At 34.1% G+C, this 10312-nt stretch overlaps 1 pseudogene; it reads left to right on the forward strand.

Annotated features, from left to right (window-relative positions):
• Window positions 1–3827: 3827 nt before the first annotated feature.
• Window positions 3828–4203, forward strand: LOC121477156 (annotated as a pseudogene).
• Window positions 4204–10312: the final 6109 nt, after the last annotated feature.

Here is a 10312-nt window from a genome sequence, read left to right on the forward strand (position 1 = left end):
AAATTCCTGGTTTGATAATTCCATATCCAGGCCATATCTGGCTCCGATGCTTGCTCTATTTCTTCATTTGTGTTTTCTGCCTTTTGGTATGCATTTTAATTTGTTCTTGATAGGTAGACATGATGAGCCAATCATAAGGAACTGCTGTAAATCCATCTGTAGTAAAGCAGTGGTGAGATGGGAGGAAAGGAGATGCTTTGTAAACCTATGATTAGGTCTCAGTCTTTTCAGTAAATATCTGTAAACTTCACAAATGTTTCTGAGTTTGTTTGTTTGTTTGTTTGTTTGTTTGTTTTAATCTCTCTGCACTTAGGTGGGACAGGATGGCTAGAGTGGAATGCAGTTGAGTATTTTCCTTCCCCGGTTACTTAGGCTCTGTTATCATAGGTAGTTTAGCTCTTATTGGCTAGTTTATCCTGAAGGCAATCCTTGTTAAGAAGAACAGTGTACTCTGGGGCATTTAGAGGTAGTTCCTTGCCCTTTCCACTGCTTGAAGCATGAAGAAATCTTTCTCCTCTATTTACTGTGAAAATCTGGGGGCTTCAGAATGCAAAACTCATCAAAGTGTGGGGGATTCTCCTATGACTGTGGCTCCGTGGATTTTTAACTCTCAGAGTTGTTCACACTGAACCTCCAGCAATTTGTCAGTCACCTCGATTCAGGTTTTCCTACCCCAGCACTACTTCCCATGGAGATTCTACTCATGGGTCTCTGCTGAAGTAAGCAGACTCCCTGTGTTTGTCTTTCCTCCTAAGCTTGGGGGTAGGGTTTGCTTTGATTCCTCATCTCTCTGAGAAAACAAAGAAAAGTTTTTGTTTTTTCGGTCTGTTTGGATTTTTACTTTTCGTCAGGATGAACTGGTGACTTCTGCTCTCCTTACATGCAGAACCAGAAATTGCCCACCTAGTTTTTCAAAGATTTTATAAGCTTTCTGTTATACTTAATTCTCTAGCCCAATGAATAACAGCTTGAAAGCATACATTCAACCAAACTTGCATGAAATTGTATTGTACTAATTATATATTGTATTTGTTGTGTTATACTTATTCACCAAAATGCATCTTTAGCCAATATAAATTGGCTTTCTGCGAAATTTGAGAATATGCTTCCATAGGATAGTTACACAGCAAAAACCGTCCTTTGGCAATGGCTCAAACCATATCTAGCTCTGAGGTAAATGTCACAGCCTTAAAATTTTGTTTTGTGAATGTGTATAAAGGAAAAAAAAGGAGTGGACTACTGTTACGTCGAATAAGGGTATTAAATTCATACAGAACATTGTAGAGTCCAAAGTCTTATTCATGAGATTATGTTATCTTTCATATGGAATAGAATAGAATGTATTCAAGCATAGAGTTCTTGCCCAAAGGCAGTCATGAAAATGTCTTATTTACCACTGCTAGGGAAAAATTTCATAGCAGAAGATCTTTAAAACCAAGTCTCTCAGTCTGAGAAGATTCAAATTGACTGAGACTGATCCTAAAATGGATGCCAAGTTTAAATTGAACATCAAAGAATTCAGTGTGACAAAAGATCATGGCAAGAAAGAAAAGATAAGGAATAACTTTTCTGTAAACAGCAAGTTAAAAATCATTAACTCAAGGCCACTTGTTAAGTTATGTAACTAAAAATGAATTCCAGACATTTTTATTGGTTTTCCACTTTAAACACTAAGCTAGAATATTTTTTAAATCTAATTTGTATTTTTGGAGTCTAGATTATCTCTGCTACTTGCTAATCCTTAACAGTAAAAATAGATGGCTTACTTTTTTTTTCCTGTTAATACATTTTGAGTCAATTTGATATTCTCTTTTCCATTTCTTGTCCTAAATGTATTGTTCTAAAATTTCCTGAATGGTGTAAAATCACTTTTACTAATCTGTTTGAATGTTTTTCCTTTATTACTTCCTGGAAGGTCTTGAACATCATTTCAAAAGGTATTTATATTATTTTAGAAACAATATCTAAGTAATAGCTTAAGATTCTTGATGGTTCCTTTGACATAATCAGTCAAGTTAAAATGATGCAGATTAATTCACTGAAATGACAGGGACTGTGATTTACTAGATTTTGTAGATTAGTAAGCAAGCAAATCCATGCACAATAAAAAATTAAGGGTAGTGCAGCATAAATTGATTTTTTTCATTTATCTTGACAACTATAGTTTAAATTATTTATGACATGCTTCACAGTATGCTAATGAATAGCCTCTAGTATCCTACAAAATAGAATTTTGAAGTTTAGACAACTAAAATCCTGTGCTAATAAATCTTGTCTGAGAGTATGTTGAGATGCTAGGGCTTTGTGAGAAATTACTTTTTTAAAAAAGTAAAGAAAAGAAAGAAAAAGAACAGAAAACTGCTATATAGGTTGGCTTCCTTAAATAGAATTTATTTTAAAGTGTGATGTATCCCTATGGCATATCTGATTTCTTTCACATTTCTGTGTCCCAGAAAAGTCTAGTAAGTTCTCTGAACTGCTATTTAATTTTGTTTGCTATATTCCTCTGACAACTTTGCATGATAGAGATATATAGTGCTATCTTAAAAATTATCATAGTTGTTGCAAGTCAAAATTAAAGAATTAATATTATCTCTTTTAAATTCATTTTCTGAAAAGAGATATTTAGAAATGAATTGTTATTTAAAATCATAATCTTATGATTTCCACATTATTTTAAGCCATTAGGTAGGATCATACTAGTGGCATGACCTTTCATTTACTAGTTTTGCAAGAAAATCTAAGATGTCAAGCTGTATTCTCATTTTTTAGTTGTAAACAAATATATACTTCAAAACAGAGTGCAAGGCTTTGATGTCTCACTGAAGTGAAAATTTAATGAAATAATAAACAATCTGACCGATTTTTGAATTAGAGGTGGAATACATACAAACTATTAATTATTTATTTCCTTTTTTTGTTTATGCCTATTAGAATATTGATTTTTGGCACTTAATGTATGTTTCACACTGAGAATTAGAGGAATTAATAATGTTTAAGATATAGCATTTTAGGTGCAAATACACACTTCTATTTTATTTGGCATTAAAATGCTCCTTATCCAAAGTCATTTTTCTCCTTCCCCAACACCCAAACATATACAAACATACTTAATCTAAAACACACACATAGGGGATCCCTGCATGGCTCAGCAGTTTGGTGCCTGCCTTCCACGTAGGGTGTGATCCTGGAGTCCTGGGACTGAGTCCCACATCGGGCTCCTTGCATGGAGCCTGCTTCTCCCTCTGCCTATGTCCCTGCCCCCCATCTCTCATGAATAAATTAATAAAATCTTTAAAAAAAACACACACACACATACACAAATAGGAAAATTTTAAGGATACAAATTTTTTCCCAGTAACTATATCTGAAATTCCATTTAAATATGAATTTAAGCATTATTTTTGTTTTTTTCTGTGGCCCATGTAAAAATTATAATCAGTACATCTTATCATGTTGACGACTAAAGTAGATTGGGTGAATGAATTAGTTTTTTAGGGCTGCCATAACAAAGTACCACAGACTGGATGACTTAAACCACAGGAATTCATTTCTCACAATTCAATATCTTGGTAGGTTTAGTTTCTTCTGAGGCCTCTCTGTGTTGCAGTTGGCCACCACACACTCACTGTGTCCTTACATGGTCTGTCCTCTGTGCACACACGTTTCTGGCACTTTCCATATTTCCTCTTCCTATAAGGGCATTAGTCATATCGGATTATAGGCTACCTTAAAGACCTAATTTTAACTTAATCACCCATTTAAAGACTTTATCTTGAGTGGAAGTGCTGTTTCTTCTTTTTTGCTGCAGGCTCAAGTGGCTGTTTATGAAACCTGGGAAGTTGGTGCTGGTCCTGGCCCGACACTGCTCTGGATGCAAAGCTGTCATCATGAAAAACATTGACCATGGCACCTCAGGCCATCACTACAATTCCAGTGGCTGGAACTGACCACCATCCCCACAAAGTGACAGCTGCCACGGGTGAGAAGAAAATTGCCAAGAGGTCAAAAATCAAGTCGTTTGTGAAAGTTTATAACTATAATCATCTCATTACCACAAAGGTACCATGGATATCCCTTTGCAAAAAAGTGTTGTCAACAAGAATGTCTTCAGAGACACAGCTCTTAAATATGAGGTCCAAGGAGATGCCAGGGTCAAGTTGGAGGAGAGGTATGACTGATAAGAAAAAATGATTCTTCTAGAAGCTGTGGAACAAAAAAGTTAGATCTTTTTTGTCTCAGTCATTAAAAATACTAAAAAGAAAGAGAGATTTTATCTCCAAATATGATTATATTTTAAGGTACTGGAGGTTAGGACTTCCATATGTAAACTTTAGGAGGACACAATTCAACCCATAACAGTAAATCTGGATAATCCTTAGTTAATCCTATGAAGAATGTGTAAAGTGAAAAATTTTGGAGAAATGCATTTTTTCTCCTCCATATTAGGAGTTAAGTTTTAGTGAATGCCCAAGCTCACAGAGGGCAATTACGCCCTCATGTCCTTTGATACTTAATAAAGTGGACACATTTAAGTTCCTTCCTTCCTCCCTTCCCTCCTTTCCTCCTTCTTTTCTTTCTTGCTTCCTTCCTCTCTCCTGTTCCCTCCCTCCCTTCTTCCCTTTCCCTCCTTCCCTCCCTCTCTCTCTCTCTCTTTCTCTTTCTTTTATCTCTATCTCTATAAGCAAGGGCATCCTGAATACCTTCAGTGAACTAGGTCTGTGTTAGATGCTAAGAATAAAAATGTGAAGTAATGAAATACATCCACAGCCTTCATGGAGCTTGTACTCTAGGGGCTGTGATAGATATTGTGTAATTACACAAATACATTACTAAAACACCACAAATGCTAATGAAGAAGTACGGGTACTAGCAAAGTGCCGAAGTGGAAATTCTCACCTAGTTGAGGTTCCTGGGCAATTATGCTTGAAGTGTCACTAAAGTTGTGACCTGAAGGGTAAATACAAAGGAATGCCATTTCAAACTTTCTGAAATAGAATGTTTGGAGAACTGAATAAAGAATAGCTGGGATTAAGAGTGGTAGATATAGGTCAATAAATCCATGGTTGAATAAACAGCCTAAAATATAATTAGGAAGTTTAACTTCCAGCATTCTTTACTTTGTGAGATATTTTATCAATATCATTGCTGCAATCAAAAGGGTTTTATAGTATTGCATTTTCATGGTTATGATTTTAATCGGATGTCCAATTGAAAATGTTATCAAAATAATTGGAAGTAAAGGTTTCCAAACATAAAGTGCTATATATAAAGCATAATAGAACTGTGAAGCTAATATTTAAATAAAACATAGTAAAATAACACGTGATTAAATTTAATCATTTTTCAGAATTATATATACATATTTTTGGTGTATTAAAATGTATTCTTTTTAATGCCTATTTAGAAATAAGAATAGATATTATTGAGTGTCACTTTAAGGCCCAAGGAAATGCTATATGTGCAATCTCAACAATTTTAGAATTTCATTGCAAGCTTATCTGAAGACTGTATAGGCTGCTTGTCAGCATTTATTCAGGGATCTCTTTCTAGCTATTGTGGAGGATTTGTCCAGCATTAAAATTGAGTAAAGATAAATAAGCATTGCTTTGTAAGTTGATTCCAACCTAAATTAAAAATGGAATACAATGGAGTGCACATTATTAAATGGCTTCTTTTCATATAAAAAGTGAGGAGGAAGGGGATAAAGTAGCCGGTCTGTGATCCATTTATCTGTAGTTACATAATCAGGCACTGACAGGGGACAGAAAAAACAAATGTTCCAATCTAATATCATCGTAAGCAAGCTAACCAGACCTCAAGGTAAACAGTATTTGCTAAGGGAGAATATTGACCTTCAAAATACTCTTAATAGTATGTTACTAGTTTATGATTGTTTTGTGTAAATATTCCTGCAATCTATGGATTCATGATGCCTAGCTCCACACCAAATGTTAGGTAAGTAGAGTAGTCAACTTTATGTGGTAAAAAGATGGAGATGTTTCATAAAATGAATGCTTCTTGCTGTGTAAGGTGATACTATACTTCATTTAGGACCTCATTCACTTACTGCTCTTTACCAGGGAGTGTGTGTCCAGTTGTAGAAAGGAAAGGGCCTTCTTTGATGTGCCACCCACCTCTGCTTCACCTGTGTCTACTTACTGTTTGAAACTTTGAAGTTATTAGTAAAATTTAATTTGGGTAAGAGGGATTCCTGTGGGTTTGATTTGACAAACTGGTCTTTTAGCTAGTTTTAGTTCAACACACACACACAAACACACATGTAAAATTACAAATTTCATATCCATTTGGTCTAAATGAAATCTTCAATTTGCCTTTGGATTTGTTTTACATTTAATAACAAATCTGACCAAAGTTTGATTTACTTACAAAAAAATGATGAGATTTTTAAGTGCACAGTTTGAAAATTTTTGGCAAATGTGCACGAATTTGAAAGAAGAAAAAAAATTGTCAGTGTGGGAAAACCAAAAAAGTGGTTCATCTGGTACTTGCTGAGAACCCTATATGTCTTTAGGAAAATGGTTAATGGTAAAATATCTTCACTATTTAATCTTAGAACTCAATATAATTTTCTATGGCTATCCAAAATATGCCATTTAAAATTAAAACTGAGGCAATGTATCTCTATTAGGGCTGATTATTTCTTATCAGAACGATTCCTCCACTCTGGGAACCTTTTTGTTGCATTAGAATGACATTGTTTTCTGGAAGACTTAGACCCTGAAATATAAATTTTAGTAAAACTAATAGTAATTCATAAAATATAACATTGTGCCTTATAAGATGCATGTACTTGTAAGACATCACAATTATAAATTAAAAAAAATTAAATAACACAGATCCCTAAAGTATATTCTGGATCCATTAGAGTTTCTGGCAATTTCATATGGAGGTATCTGGTGAACACTGAATTTAAAATAATAGGTCCAATTATTACCAAATACACAATAATAAGAGAAAAATGAAATAATATTTGTTGTACTTTCACATTAGAGTAAGATTTAGAGTATTGCATTTCAGAAATAAGTAAATGAATCATAAAATGGGAATTTTGATTAATTAGATGGAGATAGTTTATAATCAGTAAATGTGTATCACACATTTGTATTATATGAACACCTTATTCCTGGTTTTATATCTATAATCATGAAATGTTGGATTTCTTAAGGATGTCAAGAAGATTTAGTGAAATATTAAATAGTAATTGTATGTTCATTGTGAAATGTCCCTGCTGAGTATTTTCATAAGAACAGTGGCAATCAAAAAGATGCCAGTGGCATTCAACATGGACATTTCATATCTATACACACATATACATATATGTACACATGTGTATACAAATATCCATAAACACATTTATTTATATATTGTCAGTATTGCTAGATGTTTTTTAACTTTTTGTTGTTTTTGTTTTTAAGGAAACAGCTATGTTTCATTAATTCTTCCGTATTCTTATTTTCAATTTAAATGTGTTTTTTTTCTCTCTTGTCTATTATTTGCTTCTTTCTGCTGGCTTTGGATTTATTTTGCTGTTGTTTCTCTAATTTATTGAGAGGGAGCTAAAATTATTGATCTAAAAATTTTCCTGTTTTCTAAGGTAAACAGTGTTGGTATAACACTGATTTTTATCTCAGCACTGGTTTAGCATGGCCTCACAAATTTAATATGTTGTATTCTCATTTCATTTAATTCTATATATTTTGCCTTTAAAATGTGACTTTTGTAGACATTATTAAAATATTAAATACATAGATAAAATATCATATTCTAGGCTTTCCATTCTAAAAGGCTTTTTCCATTCTAAACCTTACTTTTATGGCTTCACTAAGGCTTCACTAAGGCTTTTTCCATTCTAAACCTTATTTTTATGAAGATTTAATTTCTCTCATGTGTTCAAAAAATATCTTGCACAATTCTCAATGACAGTACTTATCCAATTTAAACGTATTACAATTACAAGTCTCCTTTACCTAAATCTTAGATCCAGAAAGCAAACAGCATGCTCTTATCTTTATACTATTATAACTATGCAAAATTCCTCTTGTATGGTAGGATATTGACAATTCTAACTCAAGCAGATTACTAGAATACAAGTCACTTCTGTTAGTATAACTTTGGAAAAGTTACTTAATTCTTCTGAATTGAGTTTCCTCATTTACATATTAGTTATTTTAAAATTATAAATGTTTTTTAAATTATTTTTTTGAGTTATTTAAATTCCACTTAGTGGGGATCCCTGGGTGGCTCAGCGGTTTGGCGCCTGCCTTTGGCCCAGGGAGTGATCCTGGAGTCCCGGGATCGAGTCCCACATCAGGCTCCCGGCATGGACCTGCTTCTCCCTCCTCCTGTGTCTCTGCCTCTCTCTCTCTCTCTATGTCTATCATAAATCAATCAATCAATCAATCAATCTTAAAAAATAAATAAATTCCAGTTAGTTAACTTATGTGTAATATTACCTTCAGGGGTACAATATCATGATTCAACACTTCTATTCAACACCTGGTACTCATCATAAGTGTACTCCCTAACCCTCATCATCTATCTAACCCATCCCGCAACTCGCCTCCCCTCTGGTAACCATCAGCTTGTTCTCTATAGTTAAGAGTCTATTTCTTTTTTAACTTTTTATGTATAAAGTTGACACCATGTGAATACTCATTTTTGTATGTGCTACACGGTGTTGTATTGTGTGTAACTATATTTAGGTTATTTCCATTAAGATGTAAAGATCTTCCTAAACTTATGATGAGGTCACATCCCAATAAATTTCTTTGCAAATTGAAAATATCGTAAGTCAAATACATTTAATATACCTGTCTTACTGAATATCATAGTTTAGCCTAGCCCACCTTAAAAATGTTGAGAATACTTACTCTAGCCTGAAGTTAGTTGGGCAAAATCATTTAACACAAACCCTATTTTATAATAAATTGTTGACTATCTCATGTAATTTACTGAATACTACTCTGGAAGTGGACAGTTGTATGGCTGCAGAACAGTTTACCCTTGTGACCGTGGCTGACTGGAGCAGTGGCCGTCCCGTGGCTGCACGGCATCACCAGAGAGTATCCTACTGCAAAACATTTAGGAAAAGATCACAATTCAAATTTCAGAGTTCTGTTTCTACTGAATGTGTGTATTGCTTTTGCACCCTCATAAAGTCAAAAACTCTTAAGTCAAACCATTGTAAGTCAAGCACTATCTGTATAAGCAGAATTCTTTTTTTTAAGATTTTATTTATGTATTCATGAGAGACACAGAAGGAGAGAGAGGCAGAGACACAGACAGAGGGAGAAGCAGGTTCCATGCAGGGAGCCGGACGTGGGACTCGATCCCTGGTCTCCAGGATCACACCTCAGGCTGCAGGTGCTAAGCCACCGGGGCTGCCCAGTATAAACAGAATTCTGAGACAAAATCCACTTTGTGAATAATCCAGAGCCATAGTGACTACCTTAAGATATGGAAGGAAGAATTTCACTTCTTTGTGGGAATCAAATACATTGAAGAACTGCAGGAATGAAAAAAATGCAATATATTATTTAACTAACCCATTATTTATCTTCTGTCTTTTGCTACCTATATGTAAGGTGGTAGATATTAATGAACATGAAATATCACATGATTGTTTAAGGACATAATTTTCACTTTTATTTTTTAACATAGGGCCCAGAAATCAGTCATTTTGAAGCATAGTAATTAGAAAATGAATGGGGAATTTCAAAATGAGAGATATAAGATATTTATGTGAAATTTTATAACATACTGTAGAATGGGTCAGGTGTAAGAAAAAAATATGTGATAAAATCTATTTGATTAATGTTCTGACAATACGGAAATTTTGAAAAATAAGAAAATACTGCTTTTATATCATGTAAAACTAATTTTAGAAAATGGTTTTCATGAGGCCACTAAGAGAAACTGCTAAGATGAAGTTTTGTTGTTTTGGGGTTTGGCGGTTTTTTGTGTTTTTGTATTTTCAGCAGAATTGAGTCCTCATATTGTTTTTCTTCAAAGTTGTTTTATTTTTAAAATGTGGAGACGGGGGCACCTGGGTGGCTCAGTCAGTTGAGCTCCCAGCTCTTGATTTTGGCTCAGGGCAGATCTCAGGGTCCTAAGATTGAGCCTTGCATCCAGGTCCCCCTGAGGGGAGTCTGCTTGTCACCCTCCTCCACTTGTGCTCTCTTTCTCTCTAAAATAAACAAATAAATCTTTAAAAAATATAAATAAATAAATGAACAGAAGAAAATATAGGAGAAAGTGGAAATGAAAACAAAACACATGAAAAATATGG

Source organism: Vulpes lagopus, chromosome 16 (genome assembly GCF_018345385.1).
Source record: "Vulpes lagopus strain Blue_001 chromosome 16, ASM1834538v1, whole genome shotgun sequence".
NCBI lineage: Eukaryota > Metazoa > Chordata > Mammalia > Carnivora > Canidae > Vulpes > Vulpes lagopus.